Consider the following 26680-nt stretch of genomic DNA (forward strand, 5'->3'; position numbering starts at 1 on the left):
TTAAAGCTTGGACTATTTTCCTAGCTGTCTGAGTTGTTTTCAGTATTAATTTTAATCTTCTCAAATATTCCTAAGTTTTATTTGTATTTCTTCATGTTTTATTGTTGATCCTTCATCAGTTCAAAAATATTTATACACTCCCTCCTACTAAAGTTCTTTTATATCACATTCTTTTTCCCAGATTGATTTTTTTTTCATACTGCAGCTTTCCTACTTTAAAGGTTGCCATTATATATTTATCAAGACCAAATGACATTCTTGCAGTTGTGCTTTGTTTCTTATCTGATGAACTATACAGTTTTAAATCATCTGCAAAAACAAGATGAAAATTCTCTACAGTTTGTTGTTTTCTGGGACCCAAATTGTAGCCAAGACCTAATCTGTTAAGTTGACAGTTTAATGGGTTAAGGGCAAAACAAAAGAGCAGTAGTGACAAAGAGTCACCCTGGAATACCCTCCCCTTTGAATTTTTAACCCTGACATAACAATTTGTCCTTTATAATGGCTTAGCTGCAAAGTGGTTTGCCACTGTTTTATGGTCATTGTAATATAATCAGTCACTGCTGGATGTATCTTATACGTTCGTAGGCAGTCTTTTATCCATGAGATTGGGATGCTGTCAAATGTTTTTTGTAGTCTATCCATGCCGTACTTAGATTCTTCCTCTTTTTAGAATTCTCTATTATGATTTTAATATATATTGATCCTTTGTTCCATATGGCTTTCCTTTGTTACCCCTTTGTTCTATTGCTATGATTCACTTTTCTTTTAAATGACTATAAACTCTGTCAACATCAATTCCATTCTATAGTTTATACATCACTGGAATGCAAGTGGTTGATCTATAAATCGTTAGGTACTGCATTTGGGCTTAGGGTTTTCCAAATAGGAGCTTTTCTTAATTTTGTTTCAGTTTCTCTGGCCATTACTTTATCCCATTTCATATCCTGCATATTTGAACTTCTTATTCTTTCTTTTGATTCTTCTATCCATTCACCATCTCTGATATGTTTTGCAGGATCTTCATAGATATGTCTCCAAAATGTTACTATTTCTTTTTTTTTATGATTTGTCTGGATTCAATAAAATCTGTGTAGGCTCCATGTACAGCCGACATGGAATGTACCTATGTACATGGCCATGGTTAATCCCTGGCAGTGAGCCATACATATTAATTATGACATGCTGCTGAGGGAACTCAGAGTTACATGGATATTGAATCCATGAAAGCAGCAGTGCAGAGGCTGTCCCGTAGTTGTAGACTGCACAGAAAATGTCTGGATATGTGTTAAGAACAGGACAGTAATATATATTTTTTTAATTTTTTGTGCTGTTTGTTCAGTGAGTGTGATGGTTAGTGATGCAGAGCTGCACTTATACATATACACCTGATATCTGCTATATATCTAAAAATAGAAACTTGATGTAATTAATTGAATATATTTTTTTCCTTTCTCTCCCTGTTTGTATGGAGTGGCATGAGTGCTTAAGAACACTGTCTGACATCTAAAAATAGAAAACAGATGCATTTAATTGTTGTACTTTTTCAGTGCTTGGCAATGCACAACTTGCACTGCTTCAGTGCGCAAAGCTAACAGGTATCTTAGTGATATATGTGAAGATATACTGTTTCCTTGTACTATACAAGTGGCTAGATAGATTGAGTCATGGTACTCCTAGAAGGCTGTGGCCGAAGCGCTAGAGAGATAGAACTTTTATTAAATCTGTTTCTCGTCAACTTGGTTTTGCTGCTAATTTAACTGTCCGAGTGGTATTTTTTTTTTTTTTTATTGATTGAGTCATGACCTACAGTGTACTAGTTTGAAATCCTGAGCAGTCATATGTTTTGCATTTATTGCTTTGAACATGAGTCAGATGACTGAATCATCAGTTTAATTTAAAATTTATAAAACATTACATTTAGCAAAGCTGTGTTGTGCTAAGCTCCATTTAAACATGGCCAATGGACTTCGTCATTCGCGTCTTGCTAAGCTATGCTTAAACACAGCTTGTGCATGTTTGCTTGATGCTCAGCTTTGCTTAAATGGTTTGTGTGAATTTGCAAGATGCTAAGCGATGTGCTGCATTTTTGAAAGTTGCACTATAATGTGTAAGGGCGGGCATGTACCCTATAAAATGGCCAATAGGCAGACGTCTGACACCATTCTTTGGAGTTCTCACTTGGTGTTGATATGCCTAGTGACATTGGTGAGGGAGCATGCTTTTGGGTGCAGAGAATGGTTGTGCAGGAGTCCAAAGTGTTTGTTGGACTCCTAGTCAAAGACCATGAACCCTGGCTGCTGCAGGGCGATTACCAGGGCTCAGAGTGTAAGTCTGCGGCCTGGGATCATTTGGCTATGTTACTGGTATCCCCCACACTAGTGAGCAGTGTCATCACCATTATGAAGACCTGAAGCATGGAGAGAGGAGAACCTTGGACACCTGGGTCCAAGAAGCCCCACAGATATGTAAATATGGGTCGCAGTGATTTATTAATTTACAAACTGAATGTGTGCAAAACTGGTATGCATAATGCTTTGCTTCCCTTACAACAGCTGCAGATGACAGGACTCACAATGTCCAGTCCCATGCAGGGCATCTGGCCAGGATGAAGTGTGAGTATGGTAAAGAGGGAAAAATTAAAGCAATAACCTAATGCATAATGTACTGTCAAGATAAAAAAAAAGTATTTACACACTTTGCAGTCCTAACAGTCAGGTATAACATACTTGGGAAATGTAATATGTTTAGTAATGTGTCAGTGCCTACCTGAAATGGTAAACTAAGTTAAGTCAAGTAACCAGGCATTATTGTGTAGTATAGCTTACAAACATCAGTTGAGGTTGGGGGTCTACCCAGATTAACAGTCACTGTTCTGCTGTGTTCATTGTGTGAAATATGCTGTAGATTGCACTCAGCTAATGCTGAGGGTAAATGGGTCATTACTTACAGGTCTGACACAGCTGTCCATGCTGTACATGCCATACTGAAGCAACAGTAATAAATAGATTTTAAATGGTGACGGTGCAGTGATATGTACTGTTTAAAACAAAGAAGTGCTCACTATTCTTGTAGTCACTGCATGAGTGTTCTAATCTAACACCAGTCAACTGTACAAAGGAAATGAATAAAGGCTGCTGAAAAAAACTGTCTAATAAATGTAGAGCAATACCCACAGTAACTTTCAAGCTTACTTCTGGCCAGTTTGTGTCATATAATGCTGTACATTCAACCCACTCAAAGAACAAGGTGCATGGGTAAGGTAGCTGACATTATGGCCAGATATTCATGTGTATAAATGCCAGATTTTAAGGTACATTATCAATAAAGTTTAAAGCAGTATTGTGCATTGAGAAGTAATCTGTTCAAATTACTGTGCAGTATGGCTGAAGTCACTCACTGCATGTGTGTTCTAATCTGACACCAGTCAACTGTAAAACAGGAAATGAATAAAGACTGCAGAAAACAAATATCTAATAAATGTAGTGCAATACCCACAGTAAGGTTTAAGCATGTGTTGTGGCCATTTGTTGTCAAATAATGTTGTATATTCCTCCCACACCAGGAACAAGGTATATGGGTAAGATAGCTCACGTTCTGGGTAGATATCCATGTGTATAAGTGCCAGATATTCAAGAGCAATATCAATAAAGTATAAAGCAGGAGTGTGCCTTGATAAATAATCTTTTCCAATAAGTATGAAGTATTCATGTATGCACCACCATGTCTTTTCTAATCTGACATCATTCAACTGTTAAATTTAGTGCACATGTTCACTGGACTCACAGCTTGTGGGTTCTAATCCCATGACATCCAACTAAGAAATCACTGTCTGTCTAGTCTAATTAGTGTACACGAACAAACCTCTCGACTGTCATGATTTTTCAGAATGTGATAACTAATGCTCTATATGTCTAGTCCATGATTAGCAGATAAATGACATTACTTGGAATACAATTTATTGGCAAATTCATTTACAGAACCCCCTGGTAGTAAAGTATAAGCACATTGTGTAAAACAGTTCCCTGTAGTTGTGTACCTGCATTTGTTAGTGTTTGACCCATATTGTCCCATGCAAACAGGTTCAGAGGTATATACATGTAACATCATCTATGCAAGAACAGGAGTCACTATACACACAAGTGACACTGCACACCTGTAGAAGTATGCATTATTAGTCTGTGTAGTAATATCACCTGCGAGGTCACTAATGGTATGTTTTTCTCTCTCTCCCCATCCCTTATCTTCTCTAATTTATTATTATGAACAGTAATAATTTGTTGTTGTTATTTATTATTATGTTTTTATAATATTAGTATATTCTCTTTAACTGTTATATTGGCTTTATAGGTTATTTCACACTGGTTTGCTGTTAACATACTGACAGTTATGTTATTTATTGTTTTGTGTTCTTCATAATATACCTTAATATGAATTTGGATTAATCAATATTATGTTCCATTATGTTAATACTAATGTTGATTTAGTTATTACTAATCTCCCCTTATATTTATACCTAATTTTCTACAGTGCAACAAGGTAGGCCAGTTCCAGGTGTTCCACATACCTTGCCTCCACTGGCCACAGCACCGGGGCCCAGCATGTCTGGGCTGCAGACTGGTGCTGCCCTCTCTGTTGCTCCTGCACTACCTGCAACATCAAATAGTTCCACCCCACAGTCTGGGGCTTGGCCACCCTCTGGGAGTGGAGGTGGAGGAGTTGATTTTGTCACCCATCAAGAACTGCCAGGTATGGTGCACAGGGTGGTTCACCGAACTGTTGGTGCATGCCTTTGCCAGATGGAGAGCATGCTCACCATCCAGGTGGGGTAGCCACTACCACTGTCACCACAAGGCCAGTGAAGGAGCAGTGCTGACCGTCCCATGGGTGAGGACTTGAGTCACACTGCTACAGTGTGAATGCTCAGAGGAATGGGATTCCACAACACCATCCCCATCCAAGGTGTTCACCCCCTCTTGTGTCATACACCAACCCTATTTGCTGTCTTATCTGTCTGCAAAAGTTTCCTAATCTTCCCAACTTATCTCTCTCACATCTACCTATTCCCAACATTCCACTCTCTCACCTTAAAAAAAAAGGTATCACCTGTCCCAAAAAAAAAAAAAAATAGTGTCCCATACATAACTCTCCATTTTGCACACATTTCCGCTGGAGACACTTAATTTGGTCCAATTAGGTTGACAATGCAGTTAAGTTGTTATCACCCCTCTCTGGGGGTGACAGTCCAAATTCAGCTAAAAAATCTGTCACGGTGCAGTGTTGTTGGTGAGGAAGATGGATAGATGTGGTTCTTTCCTACACTCATCAGCACATCCTTACCTGCCTTTCATTGTTTTTCCCTCTGCTTGCACCCCTTTTCACCACTGTCCCATCTCCCAATATTTCTTTTCTTTAAAGATTTTATGCACAACTTGGCGTGGCATTCCACATCACTTAGCTATGATAAATAGTGCTATACTGATATATGCTTTTGGAACAATATTAATCACATTCAAAAAGTACACATGCACCCTATTTCAAATCCACGACCATTACCCCTGCAAAGCAATGGATCATCCCGCTAAGTCGCACAGCTGCTAATAAAAACAGCTGTTTTAAGCAAAACATATAATGCTGTAGTTCCCCTTATTAAGCGTGTTTAAAAGGTGCGGTACATTGCGCCGCACCACGTAAATCAGCTGAGAGAATTATACAAAAATATTACTGTAATTGGCACTCTAGTACACAAATACATCACTACAAAGGCACACACATAAGCTTAGAAATAAGTGAGGTATCTGATAGCCGCTATCCCTGCAATTATGTCTACAAAAAAGAGCACACTTCATAACACATTAATGGAAAAGAGGATTTTAGCTTCAGCACTCTAAAGCCATAACCATAATAATAGATGTAAGTGCAATATTTAACATCAGGTAACTATGGAATGACAACTACAACATGTAAAAATGCACCTGTCATAACAGTGACTGTGCAGCTCTGTCTGTAAACTGCATTGATAGTATAACTTTTTGGTACACAAGGTCCTGGGTTCAAGCACAGCTGGGTCTACCAATGAAAATACATGTATGTGGCCATCAGTATTATAAAGTGTGATATGTATGCCTGTCTCATCACTTATTTATCCACCCAAAGCCATACAGTTGGAATGCCCGCATCTATATAATACAGGGAAAAGGCCACTCTCACCTACTCCTAGTACAACAATATAAAGTGCACAGAATATCAGGTAATGCAATAGCCTGAATTCCCAGAGATTGTTGAAGTGTGTACTGAAATTGTGGCCCAGTAATTTCACACTGCAGCCCACATTGTTTTGCTTATCACAGACAACCATAGCTACAAAAGTTAACAGACATATATGGAGGTTGCACTAGATCCAAGGATTGCCAGCACTCACTCAGCAGGGGACTACTGTGACATAAAATGTGACTTGGCAGTTATCCAACTGTGTGACAAAATGGATAATGTACACCTACCTGTTTTCTAGGACACACCGAGCATTTTGCCTTGCATTGCTTACTGATACTATCAGCTGACAGACTTACCTGACACACATACCTTACTTCCCAGTGGGGTGGGTACTCTCAATCTGGCCCTGACTAGACAAGTCTGCCACAGGTCCCACTCTTAGCTTGTTGCCCTGCAAAGTGTTCATTGTTTCTGCCTATGCCTATTGCCTGTAGCATCACCTTAACCTTTAGCCTGTAGCACACACATTTGTATATAAATAGTAGCTACTACAAACATTCTTTCTGTCATGGCATAGTATCTGAAACCCACTATTTCCAACCCAACATATGAGAAAGGGGTTTCATTCTACATTAGTGCCTTATATCTTGTTCAGTGGTTGCATGAAATTGGCTGTTTATACTGCAAATCAGCTGTGTTGGCTGCAATTAGTATTTTTGAAGCATAGATTGATTCACAGCAATCACTTGCTAATAGAGAACAATGTTAAAATGGCAAACAGCTAGCGAAGGGAAGCATCGTGTATGAGAGTTACTTTCCATGGTCAACTCATTGGCACAACATTTATATATTTCTGTACTGTTCAACAGAGGAGTATTGTCCTCCATCAGGCATGTAACCTTTTTTCCTAACATGATGCATATGTATCCATGAAATGTTCTCCACATGAGTAATTTGGCAGAGGTTTTATGCCGGATGCCCTTCCTGACGCAACCCTCCCCATTTATCTGGGCTTGGGACTGGCACAAAGAAATGCACTGGCTTGTGCATCCCCAGTGGCTGGGTTATGGTGAGGGAGGGCATGCAGGCGGTTCGTGTGAAAGAGCATGATGCAGAGGGCAGGAAGAAATGGAAACAGATGATCCTCTGTGGTGACCCCTAACGGAAACAGCCGAAAGAAGATGATGATGATGCATATGTATCCATATACTTAGGGGGAATTGGGATTACAGCAGTAAGCCTTGCTTGAAGCTGTACAGATGACATGACATTGATCTGCAGATGGGTTACACCTACAGAGGAACTATAGTACAGTATGGATAGAATGCTCTTTGTTAATTAGGTGTACCACTCTGCTGGAAATTTCCTGCTGATAGTGGAGGTAATACTACACTGCTATTTGTGTGACACTCCTGGTTTTAAATATTATAAGGGGGGTTTACACATACAAGCCACAACTTAATGGACTGCTGTGTTGGGTGTGCGATCATGCAACAGTATTTGTCATGGCACAAGCGGACTAGATGACTACTGCTACTGTCGTACTCACATCCACAATCTTGCTATGTTTGTTTGGTTTTGAATATAAGATGTGTAACCAAGTAGTGCCTACTTGTAGCCATCTGTTATTGCTGAATCTCTACATATGTTCCCATTTTGTTGTTTTTCAGGGAATATGCACTCCGGTGTCTGGCCCTTTTACAGAGGTAGAAAATGATACTATCCTGGAAGCTCTGTGTCAATACCACCAACTCTTGCTGTCCAGGGGAGGAAAAACAGGGAAGATCGGGCAGCATTGTGGGCTGACCTGGTTCACAATGTAAATGCAATTGGTCACCAGAACAGGACATATGAGCAGGTGCGACACCATGCAACCGACATGATAAATGTTGCCATCAGAAGAGCAGCAGATGTGGTCAGAGATGTTGTTGTCACCGGTGAAGGGCCTGCGGTGAAACAACCACTATCAGCCACTTAGGAATTCATGGTGAAGCTAGGAACACAGGACAGCTCCCAGGGCATCTATCACACAGTATGTCATGGATGTTGGTGCCACCATTTCCTCACAAGAGGAACATCTAGGTATGCTTACCTGGATCAGCATTACAATACTGTAGCATTCAGTATGTCAGGGTGCACATAGTGTTATGTGGTTGGCAGGTATTTTTATGTGTGGGGAGGAGGATAGTTGCAGTGTGAATGTCATGCTCAGAGTGTGACCAACAGACCAATTAACATACTATGTATAGTAAATGTGGTTATTTGGACATAGTAGCCTGTCACAGTCCAACATGGGTTGCTGTTTACATTACCACTCCCTCATATTTTCACAGGTGCATTAGGAATCAGACATAGCCATGCTCCTGCTCCTGGTAAGCATAACACGGTTGTGTTACAGCTGTAGATTTAGTGCATGGTACTTGCTACAGTGTCATCTTAGGCCTGCTGGCTGGATTGATGCACTGTCTGAATGATTACGAACCTCTCAGATTTGTACCAATGGAACACAGTTTAGAGTCATACCTATGTCTTGTAGTTGTGACCACACTGATAGATTTGCAGTATTTTTAGGACAGTACAGATTACCTTATGTGTCAACTGTGCAGAGTTTTGACAAATGTCAACAGTGTACATCACTGTTGCTCATGAGATTCTTAATTAAGATGCTTATTCTTAACAAGTAACTGCAGAAGTTTGTTAGAAAATAATGACCTCAGGTCCTGGTATATTAGGTTGGGGGTTAAACAAGTCTGGAATACTGACTGTATTGTACACAGCTTAACATATATTGCAATATAGTACTGTAGAGCAAAGAAGAGAATGTATTAATGTACCACCTTTCCCTTTTTATCACAGGTGACCAGGAGGGGTGGTCTCTGTCCCCTTCACAACCTGATGGTCAGTGTGTCTTCAGACTCTGTTGATGATGGTGGCCATCATAAGGTACAGGTGGGTATTGCAGGGGCTGAATCTGTTACTGAGGTTGACATTCTTCTTCTGCCCTCATTATCACCATACACAGTCAGTATGCCTATGTATACCCAGTCCCCTGAGGCCTCAGATACTGGACAGTCAGAAGGTGGGGACATTGACCAGGAAAGTGTGGCTACTATGGCTGCAGTGAGTGTTGATACTGGCCATAGCCAAAGACCTGGCAAGGTTCCACACAGGTGGATTGATAGGGGTGCTCGTAGGAGGCCTACTGTCCATCCAAAACCTGTTACAACTGTTTCTTCATGTCACTCAGCATATGTTTAGGGCCATCATGGAGGCACAGGCATATTCCAAAAGGACCTCCAGATGAATGCCCAGGGTTATGGCTGCAGTACCATCTGATATCCATGACTGCCTCCACCACATTGCTGATATCTTGTATCGGTTGACTGATGCAGTGGAAAGACAATGGTATGAGAAAGATCACAGAATATCTCTCTTAGAATGGTCATTGCCTGTGATGGAACATCTGGTTGGAGTTCAGTGTTGGACTCATGGACGTAGATCAGCAGCTACATCTGCTGAAAGTCCATGTGGTTGTGCTCAATCGCACTCCTGTAGTGGCAGTGCATCCAGTGCCCCAGAAGTGAATGTGCTATCCACATCAAGACATGGCAGGCCATGGGGTCATGGTCCTGGGCATTGCCATAGGGAACACAGTCACAGCAGACAGCAGTCACCCTCAGGTAGTAGTGCCGCTTCTGACCTTTGGCATGGAGGTGCTAGTGCAACTCCTAGCAGAGCCAGTTCCTGTGTTTGGGGGTGGAGACAATGAACTCTCAGCTCTATCATGCATGGCTCAAAGCTGTCCAACATACAGTCAAATAAGGCTAGCACTGATCTTGACTGTGTTCATGCAGACACACACACACACCACTGTCACAATCAGGTTACCTAAAGACACAAAGGACACATTTTCATGGTCCATCTTGCCTGCTTCCTTTTCTGACTCACAAACATGCTTGCCAACCTATTGGGTCAGTCTAGCCTTCCTGCACCACCACACAACATCCTGTGCAAGTGATGATACCTGTGTCACATCCCTATCATCCTTGTCATCTATACAGGGACTTGTAGGTATGTGCCTGATGCACAGGGTGACTGCTGAAATTACTATGTATTTATTTAATCCAGTGTTGCCTTTCACATGCCACTTGTACTGGTCACTGACAGATATTGTCTACTGCAAGTTGTAATGAGTAAACCACATTATATTGTGTAGCTTAAGTTGGATGATGTTTTGATGGCTGTATACTTATACAATGAACAGTGTCTCATAGAAAGGTTTGTGTTTCAGATGCAGAATTGCTTGGGACACATCTATGGGTACACTGCTACAATAAACCAGTATAAGTCAGAGCACAGGAAGGAATTTCAGCACAGAAGCAAAAAGTCTTCACAAAGGTAAAACAGTATAGGTGCAGGGCACCATAGGCTCATATGTGTATCACAGGCTAACAAGGACAATGGTTTCATGAAGCCTACTCATGCATCTGTAATCTCTGATATGGTGTGGTACCCTTGATAAGTGTAAGCAGGGTCTGGGAGCTGACACATCTACAAGCTGTGGCATAGGAGATGCACCATCTACAATCCCCTGTGTCCATGATAGACATTTGTCCTAAATGAGTTATGATTGCTTTGCTCTGCTTCCCATTGTGTAACTTGCACATGATGTGCTTACAGCAGGAATGTGCTTTACATGGATGGGGAGACTGTTACATGTAGTGTGCAGTGTCAAGGTTACATACCTGTCTCTGCAGCATGTCCTATTTATACCACAATCGAGGTGCACCTGTGTAGAACAGGTACATCTCATGCTAGTCCTTTCTTGGATGTGCAGGTGGTACACAGTGTGATCTGGCACCTCCCTGTATGGCAGACATTCACCTTCCCTCCAAAGCATGTAGGAGACAGAATGCACAGTTATAGCATTGAGATGGTCTGCATTGGACATGTTATGTACACTGTGTATTAGGTTACTGTGGGACCTTTCTGGCTGTCACATGTGTCAGATATGCCTGTGTACTTACATACAAAAGGTAGCAGTGCACTCACTGATAGGCGTGATGAGTGCCACATACAGTGTAACAATGGCATTCTGGGGCTTACATGCCACACCTTTCTCTATAGTTTGTGCAGCAGTGCATAATGCCCTACATCTTACCAACCAGTGAAAGTCAAATGCTAGATCGCTCTCTGTGTTCATAATGGGTCAACTGTTGGAGATGTGCGGACAATACAATATTTACCAAGGGGTGGATGAATGACAAAAGTACCGTATTGTGCATTCCTTGGCATGTATTATTTGTTAATAGCTCTGACAACAACTCACTGTGAGTATCAGCCCATCGTGGGTAGCTGTTGGTTCTGTGTGGGAAACACTGACAGTTCCTTATTTGCAGTCATCTGCAAATGTAGTCAGTCTGAGGTTAATGACAATGGCATTGACTGCAGAAATGGCAATGCCTAGGAGAGGTTAGTCCCAGGAATGATGTCTCTGTGTGTAGTCTCCTGGTGACTGGCCTCATTGAAGCACTGGCCTACATAATCCTCTCTTCCCAGATTATGACTGTCTGTTTGTTCATCCACATAGTTGTCCCATATCATGCAAGACTCTATAGGCTTGACATGGCCTTTTCCAGGTAGATGCCTTAAGTAACAATCAGAGCACTCATTACAGTGTGGCATGTATTATGCCTACTATTCCAGGATTCATAGGATATCAGTAGGGTAATGAACAGATGGTGAGTTGGAGCACAGCTGCAGTGTCACAATATGATGTGCAATGTCCGGTGACATACATGTGCAAGGTTGCTCAAGCAAGCACCACAGTGGCGGTGATCCCTGTTAGGTCACAATTTCACAACAATTCATGCAGCCTGACCTTCAACAGCTTCATGGTGCATATCTGTGTACCATGGATCTGAGGCCTACTGCAGAGGAATAGCCACATTTGGCCAAAGTGTGTGCACCCACACATGTCCTATGTATGTCATACTGCACATTTCTGTAAACGGAACACGTGTGTGTTTCCACATCATGTCACACAACATCCATTGTGTTGTCTGGTTGTTTGACAGGCAGTATATACTATCAGGGCCAGAGTAATGACTCATAGTTGATCAAGTTCTCTGTGCATGCATGGACATCCGCATCTTCACTGCAAGGAGTGCCTACGGACAGTGTGTTTGAGGCTGTCAACCCCAAGTTTGTAGCAGCATGACCCTATCATTGCTGGAGTTGTACAGTGTCACATTTGTAGGTATGCTTTTGTGACTATGCCTAATCACCGGAGTATGGCTGATGCAAGGGCTATAAGCATGGCAAAGCATTCTACCCACACAACCATGTCATGTGACACTGTCAGGTGCTGCGTTACCTTAGGGGAATTACATAAAGGTGATATCATGCTACATTGCAGTCTCTGGCAGGCCACTACCTAATGAAGGCCTGCTGTGATGTACACACAAGCAAGAATCTATTGCTAATGGCAGTATCAGTGACCGCTATGGAGATGTGGACAGTCTTTCAGATCCAGACACCACACAAACAAAATGTGTGACAGATGTGACTATATAACAAACCTTGATTCCATGCCACCCCACACTCTGGTCATTACATATGGCAATGATCACTTTGACAACATGCACACCTTACCACCTACTCCACCCACATCACACAAAACTGCATTGGTGGAGCTCCTTACCAGATGCATACACAAAGGGCTGACACTTCAGAAACCCACTGTTCAGTACACATACTTCTGCAGAACACAGTACACATAATAATCTATTACAGCACTATCTCACCGGTCAAACACCTGAGGCAAAACACAACCTCAACTCTATTAATTATAGGTGATTATATCATGTGACACACTGATGTCATTGTTACCAGGCTACACATGGGAAAGCTCACAGTTAGCTGTCTCTGAGGTGCCAGGATATGCCATAACATACATGCACCAGGTCTGTCAAAATCAGGTGATATTATGACAACATCATAGTTCCAGACATACTGCAATGGACTGTATGAAGAGACAGAACTGAGCTTACAGACTCTGTTTCCAGTGGATATACTCCTACCCTTCAGATGCCTTACACCTTCACCTATTATGATGGTTCAATGCACATGTATAATGATTGATGTCAATAACTGGCTTATCATGTGTTGTCATTTTAAGGGAATCCAGTAAATGTCTGCCTGCAATGACTTGCTCAACAAACCTCAATGCTTTCCCACAGACCTTCATCTGTCACCCTCGGCAGTTTGTGTGGTGGATAAGGCTGATGACATCACCATAGTGCATCTTGTAGGTGGTGTCTCATGGGGAAATGTTCCATACAGGAAATGCCATCCTCAAACAACATCATGGCTATGGTGGTACATGCTAGGAATGCTGCCAATAAACTCCACTCACTGGATGGCGTCCCCACCTTGGATGATGCAGACTTTTTAACAGTCACAAACAACTGGTTCAAGGCAGTGGACAGCACCACAGTTATTCCAGGATAAATGTCCTTCCACATCTTGAGAACCCACAGTGAAAGTGTGCCAGCTAATGCAGGTGGTGTATCCATAGTCATTACAGATAGATACACATCCAGAGTGGCTAAACAGTATGATTCCCTGGAGAGAATGCAGGTGCTATTTACTCCTGGTAGGCCACCTAATAAAGCCATTGCCAGCTATGGGGAAATTCCATGACTCACAACACCTGCTGTGCATGCCTGAATCTACCTGTGTCCATCAAGCTACATCACAAAACCATGGTGTGGGGTGATTTCACTAAACACTAACTGTGTTGGTTACACATGCTCAAACTCACTTGGGCAAAGGTTATTCCATGTCCTTAAATACAATGCCCTGAACCAGTGGAGTGGCATCTCCCTAAGGGGGACAAAACGTACTGCATCAGGTGCTTACCAATATGGGTTACCACTGTAGCACCTGCACTTTGAGGTCCTCCATGGTAAGATTTGATCAGAACTCAATGTCTTTGCATGTAAGCCTCACACCTAAACCCCCCTTCACCAAACACAGGTGTAAACTTCAACACAGTAAAGGATAACCTCCTATGGAATGGTATAACTGGCAGGACTGCACCAGCAACCTCAGATGGGACAGGCAAGTATGGCAACCTCTACAACAATGCTTTATGCAACCACCTGTACAACTGCATAGACTCAGCTGTAGCTGACAGGAGGAGAAGAAGCATCTCATGGCACAGCAAACTGGGAGCAGTCATAAGATCCCCCAGTTATGTCATTGTCTTACAACAGGGTCTTCATGGACATATGCTTGTTCACATACTCATAGGTTCATAGGAGTGTACTAGGCTAATGGCCCTGGAGCCTTTACAAGCCTAGCCCATAGGATTACCCAGACATCGTGCCACCCAACCTTAGTTCCCAGTGTTTCAGTCAAGTACAGCCACAGGAGTGATCCCCGGGGTGAATTTTCTATTTCCCATCCACTCATCATGATTACTGTTGAAGAGGGCCAGTGAGGTGCTCGGACATGTATGGGAAGTCTATTCCATATCATGGGCAGTCTCTGGGTTATGAACCTGTCCCTGCAGCATGTTCTGTTGATTGTGATAATGAGGTTGAAGTCTCTGGAGTGTGTGGTGCAGAGGGATTGGGATTTCTTCAGATGTAGCATTTCTAACAGAGCTGGGTCAGACATGGCTTTGTAAGTCAAGCAGAGATAGCTTCTAAGTAGGCGATATGAGACAGAGAATAGTTGGAGTTTTTTTAGTCTGTCCATATAGGACAAGTGTTTAAGGCCTAGGATCCTCTTTGTGAGGTACTTTTGTGGCCTCTGTAGTTGTTGCAGGTGTCTCGTGAGGTACATGCCAAATGGGGCATTGTACTCGATCATTGATCTAATGAGGGAAGAGTAAAGGGAGACAATGACCTCTTTCTTTCTGGATGCAAAGCCCTTAGTAATGAGATGTGCCACATGGAAGGACGTTCTGACCACAGTGGTAATGTGGTGGTCAAAAGAGAGGTTGCTGTCAACCTGTATTCCCAGATCTCTTATAACACCTTCTGTGTTCAGCTAACTATCATTGATGTGGTAATTCATGGGAATGGGGTTTTTCCCAAAGGGGATGATGACACATTTCTTGGCATTGAGCTTAAGGTCATGGTTCTGACACCAGTTGTTGGTCTCAGTGAGGCCTTTCTGTAGGATGTCAACATCAGTTGGGGAGTTAATAATGGCTCCCAACTTGCAATCATCTGTGAACTTTGTCAGCCAGAGTCCCTTCACGCTGGCCTGGACTTTTGAGAAGTAGATACCAAACAGGAGAGGACCAAGGACTGATCCCTGTGGGACTCCACTCATGATTGGACAGCAATCTGACTTGGAGTCAGCTAATTTCACACTGTGAGTTTTTTCTGTGAGCCAGCTTGCAGCCCACCTAGTGATATAGGGGTTGATGCCTAGCTAAGTGATTCCTGAGTGGGGAATGGTATCAAAAGCCTTGGCCAGATCAAGGTAGGCTGTATGAACCACCTTGCCTTCATCCACAGCTCTGCTGACTGACTTAAAGAAGTCGACCAAGTTGAGCAGGCATGATCTCCTCTTCACAAAATCAAACTGTGTGGGATCCAGTGTTTGGAGATTCCCTATATCCTTGTTTATTAGATCCATCATGATATATTCCATAGCTTTGCATATCAGACTTAAGAGGCTAATGAGGCGATAGTTCCCAGGGTCTGTAGTCACTCCTCCTCTGTGGAGTGTAATGACTGTAACAGAGCACTATTCAGTAGGGAAAAAAACCTAAGTTGAGGCTGTGATTGAACAGGGTGCACAGGTGAGGTGCCAGTTCACTCTGTAGTTCATGTAGAACACAGCCAGAGATATTGTTAGGTCCCATAGAAGCAGTATTCTTGGCCTTGGACAGTGCTGTTTTATCCTGTACAGCAGTAATACTGGGTGCGTGGAAATCTACTGGTATTGTGATTGGTCCTTTGGGGGGGAGGGGTAAAGTTGGCAATTAATCTGTCAGCCAGTATATTGGCAATATCTGTTGGCTCAGTATTGGAGGTACCATTGTACAGTAGCTCAGAGCAAATCTGGGTATTGCCTTGGAGATTCCTTACATAACTATAGAAGGCCTTTTGATTGCCTTTACTATCTGCTGCAATTCTGTTTTCATAGCTAGCTTTAGAGGATTTGATGATGGATCTCATCTTTTTGTTGAGGCTGATAAGGGAGTTTTTCCAGTCTTGAGACTTCACCTTATTCCGCTTCAGTTTCCTCCTTCTGTTGTAGAGTATTTTTATGGCAGAGAACCATCAGACTGGCTCCCTTTTTCTGGAGGAGAGTGTCTTGGTTCAATTGAGTATGGTGAGATCCATGCATTTGTGTATGTGTTCGTACAATGCATCGGTGTATGATTCGGCGGTCTTGCAACTATTCTCCATTTGCATGGGTGCTGTGAAGTTAGCTGTTTTTAGGAGCCCAAAGTTAGCTTTGGAGAAGTTTTTCATGATGGTTACCTTTGTGGGGGGGATGTGAATTCCCCAGGTGATTAGTTTGTGGTCGGATCTAACCAGGGAGAAGTTGAATATTGGTGTAGAGCAACAGTCACCCATGTTAAAAATGACCAGGTCAAGGATGTTGCTACCTCTTGTGGGAATAAGAACAAGCTGGTCCAGGGCATTGGAATTAATGAATTCCAGGAAACATTGGGCAAGTGTATTAATACATAGTTTCATAGGTTCATAGGTAAGTACTAGGCTATTGGCCCAAGTACCTAAGTAAGCCTAGCCAACAAGGTTCCCTGGCTTATGCCACCCAAGAAAGTTATTTTCCTGTGCCCCTGTTGATCAGAGCCACAGAAGTCATCCCCAGGGTGTATTTCCCATTTCCCATCCACTTATCAAGATTTTTCTTGAAGAGGGCTGATGAGGAACTTTGCTTGACATAGATGGATAGCTTGTTCCAGAGTATGGGAGGTCTCTGGGACAGGAATCTATCCCCCCAGCATGTCCTGTTTATTGTGGTGACAAGGTTTAGGTCCCTAGATCATGTAAGTCAGAGGGATTGGGATTTCTTTAGGTGTAGCATGTCCAACAGCTCTGGGTTTGACACAGCTTTATATGTTAGGCAGAGATCACCTCGGAGTAGATGATATGCTACGGAGTAAAGCTGGAGTTTTTTGAGACGGTCAGTGTAGGGCATCTGTTTGAAGCCAGTAATCCTCTTTGTGGGATACTTCTGTGGTCTTTCCAGCTGCTGCAGATGTTTTGTGAGTTAAATTCCAAAAGGGGTGTTGTACTCTATAATGGGTCTAATGAGTGTTGAGTAGAGGGGAACAATGACCTCTTGTTTCCTAGATGAGAACCCTTCTGTGATGAGGTATGCCACATAGAAGGATTTCCAGACTACTGTGGCGATGTGATTATCAAAGGAGAGACTACTGTCCATTTGAGTCCCCAGGTCTCTTATCACACATTCGGCATTAAGTAGACTGCTGCCTATGTGGTAGTTCATGGGTACAGAGTTCTTACCAAAGGGGGTGACAGTGCACTTTTTGGCATTGAGCTTGATGAGTAGTTTACTCAGTAAATGGAGGGGTAGTTGAAGTTGCCCAGTATGAGGGTGTTAAGTTGGACCCTAATAATCTCTAGGGTGCTTAGGAACATGGAGTGTGAGTCTTGGGATATGGTTGGTGACATATAACAGGCTGCGACCTGAATCCCTGTCTTACCCAATGCTAGCTGCACCTGAAGTATCTCTGATGCATTATGTTGGGCTGCCAGTCTGGAGGTGTGTGCATCCTTTATGAATATGGAAACACCACTGCCTTTGGAGCTTCTGTCCAAGTTCTGGGGCTAAAAGGTGTGGAATGAGTTATAGCCTGGTTGTCTGGGGGTGCTTTCTGCTGCCTTGAATCAGGTCTGTGTTACAGCACAAATGTTAATGTTCTCTATTTTAAGGAGTGCTTCAAGCGAGTGCATTTTGAGAATTAGACTTCTAGAATTGAGCAGCATGACCCTCAGATTGCATTTGTTTGTAGGTGTTACAGTGGTAATTTAGTGTTTGGAACCTAAAAAAGACACTATAGGGGTGGCAAGAGCCTTGACCAGTATCCAGAAGCCCAGGGGTGACAGATGCAGGCCATCTCTGGCAAAGCATTGAGGTTTTTCAATCATGTTATCCCAGACAGATACTAGATCCCCTTAGAATGATACCAGAAACTTAGCCAATTGTTGAAATCAGTCACTTTCTGCTTGTACTGTGGTATCATTCTGGGTAATGGTAGGATGCTGCTCAGGTCTAGGGTCATACCCGCCTGGGCTACATAATCTGAGAGCTCCTCCATGTCTCTTTTCATATAGTCCAGGGAGGTACATCTCAGATCATTCACACCCACATGTACAATGACAGAGTCATATCTCTGCCTATTGTTGAGGGAACTGAGTGCGTGCATTATCTGGTGGATCTTGGCACCTGACCGGCAGCTGACTGTTAATTACTCCTTATTCAACCTAGTGAGTGAGACATCAGTGTTCCTCGCTATTGAGTCACCTATGACTAGAGTGCTGGGCATGCTGTTTTGCCATAGGGGCTTTGGTTGAGTGGCACACTGTTTAGGAGAGTTTTGTGTCTCATGATTAGTGTTGTATTGTGGTGGTCAAGTACATTTCTGGCTTGGAGGTCTCTGCTGTTTGGGTAGATTTTTATTGAGAGCCTCCATGAAGGTGAGTGTGTGGTTTGTGTTTTTATGTGAAGGCAGTGCTGGAGAGTGTTCTGGAGGGCTATGTGTTCCTTGTGGTGTGGTGCAAGTGTTGACCTTCTCCTCCTGACCAGCTATTCAGGTCTTGGCTTGTGAGTGTGTGGTTGCCAATTTGGATATATAAGTGCATCTCTCTCAAGTCTGACTGTTGGGAGGTAAGAAGAGAGGGTTGTTGGTGTACATGAGGCAGTTGCTATATTGCCTCAGGATGCCCAAGTTTACCAGATTAATAGGAGAAAGCACATTGAACTGACTTTTAAACATACCTGGATGAGTGGGCATTAATAATAAGTACTGGAGCTGTTTCCTTGTAGAAGGCTTAGTTCTGGTAGCAGTTTTGTCTGCTACAATAATTGCTACAGGAAGTCTGGTATGGTAAAGTGCTAGACTAATAAGGTAGCAAAAGTGCAGGAGAGGAGAGAACTAGCAGATCTAAGGGAAAAATTTAAGAGCAGACTTTGGCACCTCTCAGAAGTTACAAACAGTCATGGATCCAGCAAATCTGTATCTGGACTAGACTAGTTACAGGATAGGCAGGAAACAAACTCTAACATGGGCTTTTTAACCAGAAAGTTGATAGAGATCAAAAAACTACACAACTGGTCAATAAACTACAAATTCTGGGCCAGAAACCACTCCTCTTGTGGTAGATAGGCTATCTAGTACTTACCACTTCCATTGATAAGCTAGATGGCTTCCCTCTAACACAGAAAGGCTTGGGTGGCTTAGAAGCTTACATACAGTCCTGGTACAGCAAATCTGTATCTGGACTAGACTAGTTACAGGAAAGGAGGGAAAAGCACAAACATGGGCCATAACCCCATGCAAATATGTATGTAGTATCATTTCCGTCGGTAACAGCAATGTTCCTGGTAAGTAACACATCATTAGAAACATCTGATGTACAGACACAGGGGTGATAGACATGGACAAACAGGCCTAGCCACACAGGTTTACAGCTACTCTAACATCAATCACCATGTCTCCACAGGGGGAAGAGGGGTGGTATATTATGCTCATGATATTAGTGAGGTCACTGTCACCTGATAATGATGTAGTCATAACCTCCATGTAGTCATCTCTCAGCCTGACATTAGTTCACTGCAATGGCCATTTTCTCATGCAACTTTGCAAGCACCAGTGGCAGTTACACACAACACAAAATTTCTTCACATGGGAACTGCAACTCCCCATTATAGGTCCTATGGGGATCATGTGCAATAATGTCATAGTAGCTTGTGTCATATAGACCACTCAGAAATAATCTCTGCCTTGCATACAGGGCAATGTCTGATCCTGCTGCATTGCTAATGCTACATATCTGTAAGTGGAATGTTACACGTATTGCCCACTGTAAGAACATTACCTGGCATGTGACATCATGTTAATATTACATGCTGGTGGGGGATATCTGTGTACCACACTTTCACAAACCATTGAAACACACCCCCACCTAATGACAGTGCATCTCATTGGCACTCTTCAGATGCCATCTGTATGATTGCCTGGATGACTGTCATGTCTGCACAGGACTCTTGCATATGTCCATTATGAACAGGGGCAATATGTGCTGATCATGCAAATAAGGTTAAGAACATGGCTAGGATTTTATGGGACCTATGCCCATTAGGCTACTAATGTAAAATGATCCTATGATACCATACCTTGATGTAAAATACTCTAACATTTGTTCACACACACCTGGCTATATTGAGAATACTACCACTATCAATTCACATGTACAGAACACTGCAGAGCAAACAGTACAACTTAGCTATAATTAGATTAGAGCCTCTACCTGTCTAATGGTATACACTAGAAATCACAGTACTGAACACACGCGCCAAACCCAAGTGGGCAGTTAACACCTATTTAGGTAATGTTATGGTAGATGACATCAGCAAGCCTTGTTCTGGTCAGGACATTGGAAGTGCACGTCACCTGTGACAGCCAAAATACTGCAAACCCCCCCTCTTTCTAAGTCAGTGTGGTGATCACCTTTATTTTGCAAGGAGATGCACACATGCACACCAAGTGGCCTGGAGTGAGATTAAAACCCCTACCTATTTAGTCTTACACATTGCAGATCAGAGTATTTGCAGCACACAGCACCACTTAAGTCTGACAATATAATGCCAGTTGGTACTGTTAATGTATATGACATCGGCAGGCCTTGTGGAAGAGAGGAGCTTGGAGGTCAGCAGCATCTGAAAGGCAAAATGTGCAGGCCACTGACATTTGAAATTCAATGTGGGATTCCCTTTTGTTATGCAGGGAAATGCACAACCACATGCACACCAAGTAGGCTGGAGTGAGATTAGAACCCTTTCTTATCTAGTCTTACACACTACAGATCATAGTATTAAGTCTGACATTATAATGACTGCTGGTACTGTTAAGTTACATGACATTGGCAGGCCTTGTGAAGGAAAGGAGCTTGGAGGCTGGTGTAATGCAGGGAGATGCACACACACACACATGTCCACACACACACACACACACACACACACACACACACACACACACACACACACACACACACACACACACACACACACACACACACACACACACACACACCACGTGGGCGGGAGTGAGATTAGAACCCCTATCTAGCCAGTATTGCATACTACCAATCACAATATTTACAGAATGATCGACAGCTTAAGTCTATTTTATATGTGACTGCAGGCGAATACTAATGGAGTACAAAAAATAGGCTGGTGTTGGACAATGTGTGTGGGCTGCAGAGTGATATTACTTCTCAACTGTTCTCTGTATCTAGTAGCTTTGCACTAAGAAAACTGTTATCCCAGCTTTGTGTCTACAGTAGCCATTTTGGCCATATATTGCTGTTTGCATTTGGATAGGCAAGCCTGTGGGCAAAAACATCGTGCCCTGTCAATACATGCATACACAACATTAAACATAACACCACCCATTTACCTGCTGGATTATGTGTTGTTGCATCCCGCAGACACAGGGGGCTGTAGGGCAGTGCATTACCTACTTTTGAGACCTTACATTTGGTCTTTTGAGCAACATTATATATGTGTCATACTGCATCTTCAGTCACCAGTATCATGTTATGTAGAATGATACAGACATACACAGCCATATAAACAAAAATCTGTAGATAACAGGTGTTGATCAGAGCATGTACATGTACCTTTAATAACCATTTCCAGATGTAGCATGTCCATATAAATACTGAGCATGTGCAGACAGCAGTACCATTTTGACAGAACAGCCAGAGTGTTAACATATATGAGTGTGGCAGTCAGTCTGTTTATACGTTTATTTAAATTTAAGTTACAAAGCCTCATTTCTGATGTGTTTATATGTAATGAACCAAACCCAAAAATGTTCATCTATTTTATCCTGACCAGACAAGTGACATGGTGTCAGGACTGGGATTAGAAGAGCAACTTCTTTGAGCCATGAGGTGCAGAGTTGAAGGTGAAGGCAGGCTAAGGTTGAGTGAAATGGAGCTCAGACAAATGAAAAAGGGCCAGAAATGAGCTAAAGGTAAGGAAAACAGCACAAATGATTTATTTGGCAAAGAAAATTAAACCATGCATTTATAAGGCACAAAACAGATTATTAATCAAACGAGTATCACAAAAAAGTATTATTAATCAAATGAAAGACACAAGCTGCATTATTAATTAAACAAAATGTTCAAAACCACAATATCTGATAAAGCTAGCAGAACTATTCATATGGGGCTCAGAATTACCTTTGGTTTGCATAATGAACATGTTTAAAGTAAGACAGGCACAAGAAAATTATAATGAGCATGATAAGAGATTAAAAGGGTACAACAAGTACAATAAAAGGGCAAATTAAGCTTAAAGAGCAAGGTGGCTGGTTGTTTTTTAGTAAAAGACAGTGTTTGGCCACAACTATTTTGCATTGACCAAAGTCATTCAAAGCATAACTAGAGTTGTCTGAAGTATCTCAGAGTGTGCAAAGTGATTGCATAGTGTGTGCTTTATTATGATGTAATTATTTCAAAGAATTTGCTGTATGAAAAGTACAGTTATATTACAAAGTTCAGCCAAAGTGTAGCCATTTTGAAAAGTTTCTTGTGCTGTGTGCATTTATTTGCAGAAATCAGCCATTTCAGAGCGTTTCTTAAACTATTAGAGTTATTTCGCAAAGTACAGCTATTTTGAAAGGTTCCTGTGCTGTGTACACTATATTTGCAAAGTGCATTCATCTCAAAGTGTTTCTTACTCTGAGCTTTTTCTGTTGTGTACAGTTTATTTGCAAAGTGCAGTCATTTCAAAATATTTCTTACACTGATAAGGTGTGTTTTCATAAAGTACAGTGATTTCAAAGTGTTCTTGTGCTACAGTGGCTTATTTGGCAAAACACAGCTATTTCAAAGAGTTTGCTGTGCTACTGGGCATAATTACAAGTACTGGCATAAAGTTTTGGCATATATATTTATGTATGTATGTTCAAACATGATTTTAAGCACCTTCACTACTGTGTGTTGATATGGCAGAGGCATTTCGCAGACCAGGTCCACTTGTGTTTAATCATAATATAGCACCGAATTGGAGAGTATTCAAGCAGAAATATGATATTTTCATACAAGAAGCTTTTCCTGACAATGATGCACATACAAGGGCATTCATTTTGCTTAACTTCACTGTGTCAGAAGCTATTGAAAGGGAGCTTCATTTGTGTATGCACCAGAAATATATGTAGGAGAGGGGGAAAACCACCATATTGTGGTACCAGCTGAATCAAAGGAGGACCCTGAGTGCTTAAAATGTAAATTTAGAGAAATGTGTAACCCCCAGACATATGTTACATTAGAGAGGCACTTAATTTATATAAGAGACCAAAAGACATATGATTTTTTTGTGGCTTATATCACTGCCTTGAGAAATAAAGCTAAAATGTGCAAATATGGTGACTTGAAAGATGAGTTAATAAAGGACAGACTTGTCTGTGGTGTTACTAATGCTGCAATGAGAAAGATTTTGCTTTGTGACAGTGATTTAACATTAAGCAAAGCCACAGAGATTTGTCAAATCTATGAGCGCACAGAAAGGCACACAAGTATTCTTACAAGTGATAAGAGCATGGTTTCAACAGCCTCTAGAACAAATGTAAACAGCATGCAACACATGACAAGCAGAAACAGGCCTAAGCATATGGCAACTGCAACCCCTGTGGGTGTGACAGGGAAAACCTGTAGCTTTCTGGCAAGTTCCACAACTAGTTCAGTAAAAAGGGCATGCCCAGTACAGTATAAGAGTGAGTCAGCAAACCCAAGTCAAGTCTTATTGTTAATTGCCATAATCATGGTGCCAGCTATGAGTCTACTAGAAAGAAGTGCTTAGCATTTGATTAGCAATGCCACACGTGTAAACAATGGAACCATTTTCAAAAGTTTTGTAAAACAAGAAAGCCTCATTCAGTTATTAAGAAAGGTTACTCAAAAAAGCAAGTTGATCATATAGAGAGAAGCACCCCTATTATCTATGTAGATGATGTATCAGTGGTCTGTGAAAAGGTTAATGCAGTAGATTTGCTGGCAAATAATAAAGTATTTTGTACTGTCCTGATCAATTCCAAACCCACAGAACTCAAAGTAGAAACTGGTTCAAACTGCAATGTAATGTCAGCAGAAACATCTACTAACGTGAGGGCTGGTGAGAAACATAATTTGGGCAATTGTGCAAGGCTTGTTGCTTATGGAGGTGATAAGATTCAAACCAAAGGCTCAGGGGTGCGTTCATGTTATTCAGCTGGAAACAGTTACAGCTTGCAATTTTATGCAGTCCAAAGACCTGTGCAGTCATTGTTAGGTCCCAGAGACAGTTTAAGAATGAAACTGCTTTCTTTTACCAAAGAAGTACATCATGTAAGCACATGTTCCAATTCCAGATTCAGTGATGCTCTTTTCTCATGATATGGTGATGTGTTCAATGACAAGCTAGGCAAACTTCCAGTTGTGTACACCATGAAAGTAGACCCAGAGGTCAGTCCAGTGATCAGACCAGCAAGAAGAGTTCCAATAGATATGCAGTACAAAGTCAAGGTCCAGTTAGACAAAATGGTGCAGCAAGGTGTGATTTGTCCAGTCAGAACCAAATGAGTGGGTGTCTTCCATGGTAGCTGCTCATAAGAAAAATTCAGATGAAGTCAGAATATGCATTGACCCAAGAGACATGGACAAGGCATTAAAAAGCCTCATCCACCTATGCATACAGTCAAGGAGATTGCAATTCTCATGCCAAATGCCCTGCTTTTTCTGTTAGAACCAAAGAGTTCATTTTGGCAAGTAATGCTTGATTTCAAATGTTCCCTACTGACTACATTCAGTACCCCATTTGGTAGATACAAATTCCTCAGCATGCTTTTTGGAATAACTTCTGCCAGTGATGCCTTTCAGTGTGCAGTGAAGCAGATTTTTTCAGGTTACCCATGTACTATAATAGTTGATGATTTCCTGGATGGAGGTAATGGTGAAGAAGAGCATGACAGAAACCTCAGGAAAGTTCTGGACAGAGTATGTGAAGCGAATTTAAAGCTCAATCCTCTGAAATGCAAATTCAGACTACCAGAAGTGACTTATGTAGGTAATTTATTTACCAGTACAGGCTTACATCCAGATCTTTCTAAGCAAGCAGACATTCTTGAGATGTCAGCTCCAGACAATGTCCAAGCCCTATAGCATTTTCTTGGTATAGTTAACTATTTGGGCAAATTTATCCCTGACTGTAGTGAGTTATCAGCACCTTTTAGAGAGCTGACATGCAAAAATGTTGCATGGTCATGGTTAGAACAACACCAGAGAGCATTTGATAACGTCAAACAGCAAACTGCTAACCCACCTACATTAAGGTACTATGATGTCCACAAACCAGTATATCTTTCCTATGATGCTTCAAAGTTCAGACTTGGTGCAGCTATTCTTCAAGAGGGCAGACCTGTTGCCTAAGCATTTAGAACTCTTAACCAAAGTGAGATACAGTATGCTCAAATTGAGAAGAAACTTTTGGCAATTTTGTTCGCATGTTTGAAGTTCCATGATTATATTTATGGCTGAGCTATTCAGACAGAAGCTGACCATCAACCTCTAGTCACTATTTTAAAGACGCCTATGCATTCTGCTCCAACAAGACTACAAAGAATTATGCTGAAATTACAAAAGTATAATTTCAAAATGGTGTATACGAGAGGTAAACTTCTTTATCTGGCTGATACCTTATTCAGATTGCCCAGAAATACCACAAAACAGCTTGATGCAGAGAATTTTGACTTTGATAACATGGAAGTCCATAATTTTTCTACCATGAGACTTGATGAGCTAAGAGATCATACAAAGACTGATCCAATTTTGCAAAAGTTCAACCACTTTATCAATGCAGGATAGCTGTCAAAGCAGCCTGTGTACTGCCAGAACTACAACCTTATTTTCCATTCAGAGATACAGATGCCGATGGAAGATGGTATAATTTTCAAAGGTCCAATAGGTGCTGTTCCTACTTCCTTACATTGTGAATGCATTCAGATTTTATGTTGTCGCCACGCAGGTTCCAATTCTACCAAAAGAGGGGTGAGAGGATTAATATTTTGTCTATCTCTAGCAAAAGACATTGATAAAGTGCTTTCTTCTTGTTCAGTGTGCAACAGTACTAAGCTGCATTTGCAAAAAGAGCCACTTCAGCTAAGCCAGATTCCTGAACT

Source organism: Protopterus annectens, chromosome 5.part0 (assembly GCF_019279795.1).
Source record: "Protopterus annectens isolate FY-2018-M chromosome 5.part0, PAN1.0, whole genome shotgun sequence".
In the NCBI taxonomy this organism is placed as follows: domain Eukaryota; kingdom Metazoa; phylum Chordata; order Ceratodontiformes; family Protopteridae; genus Protopterus; species Protopterus annectens.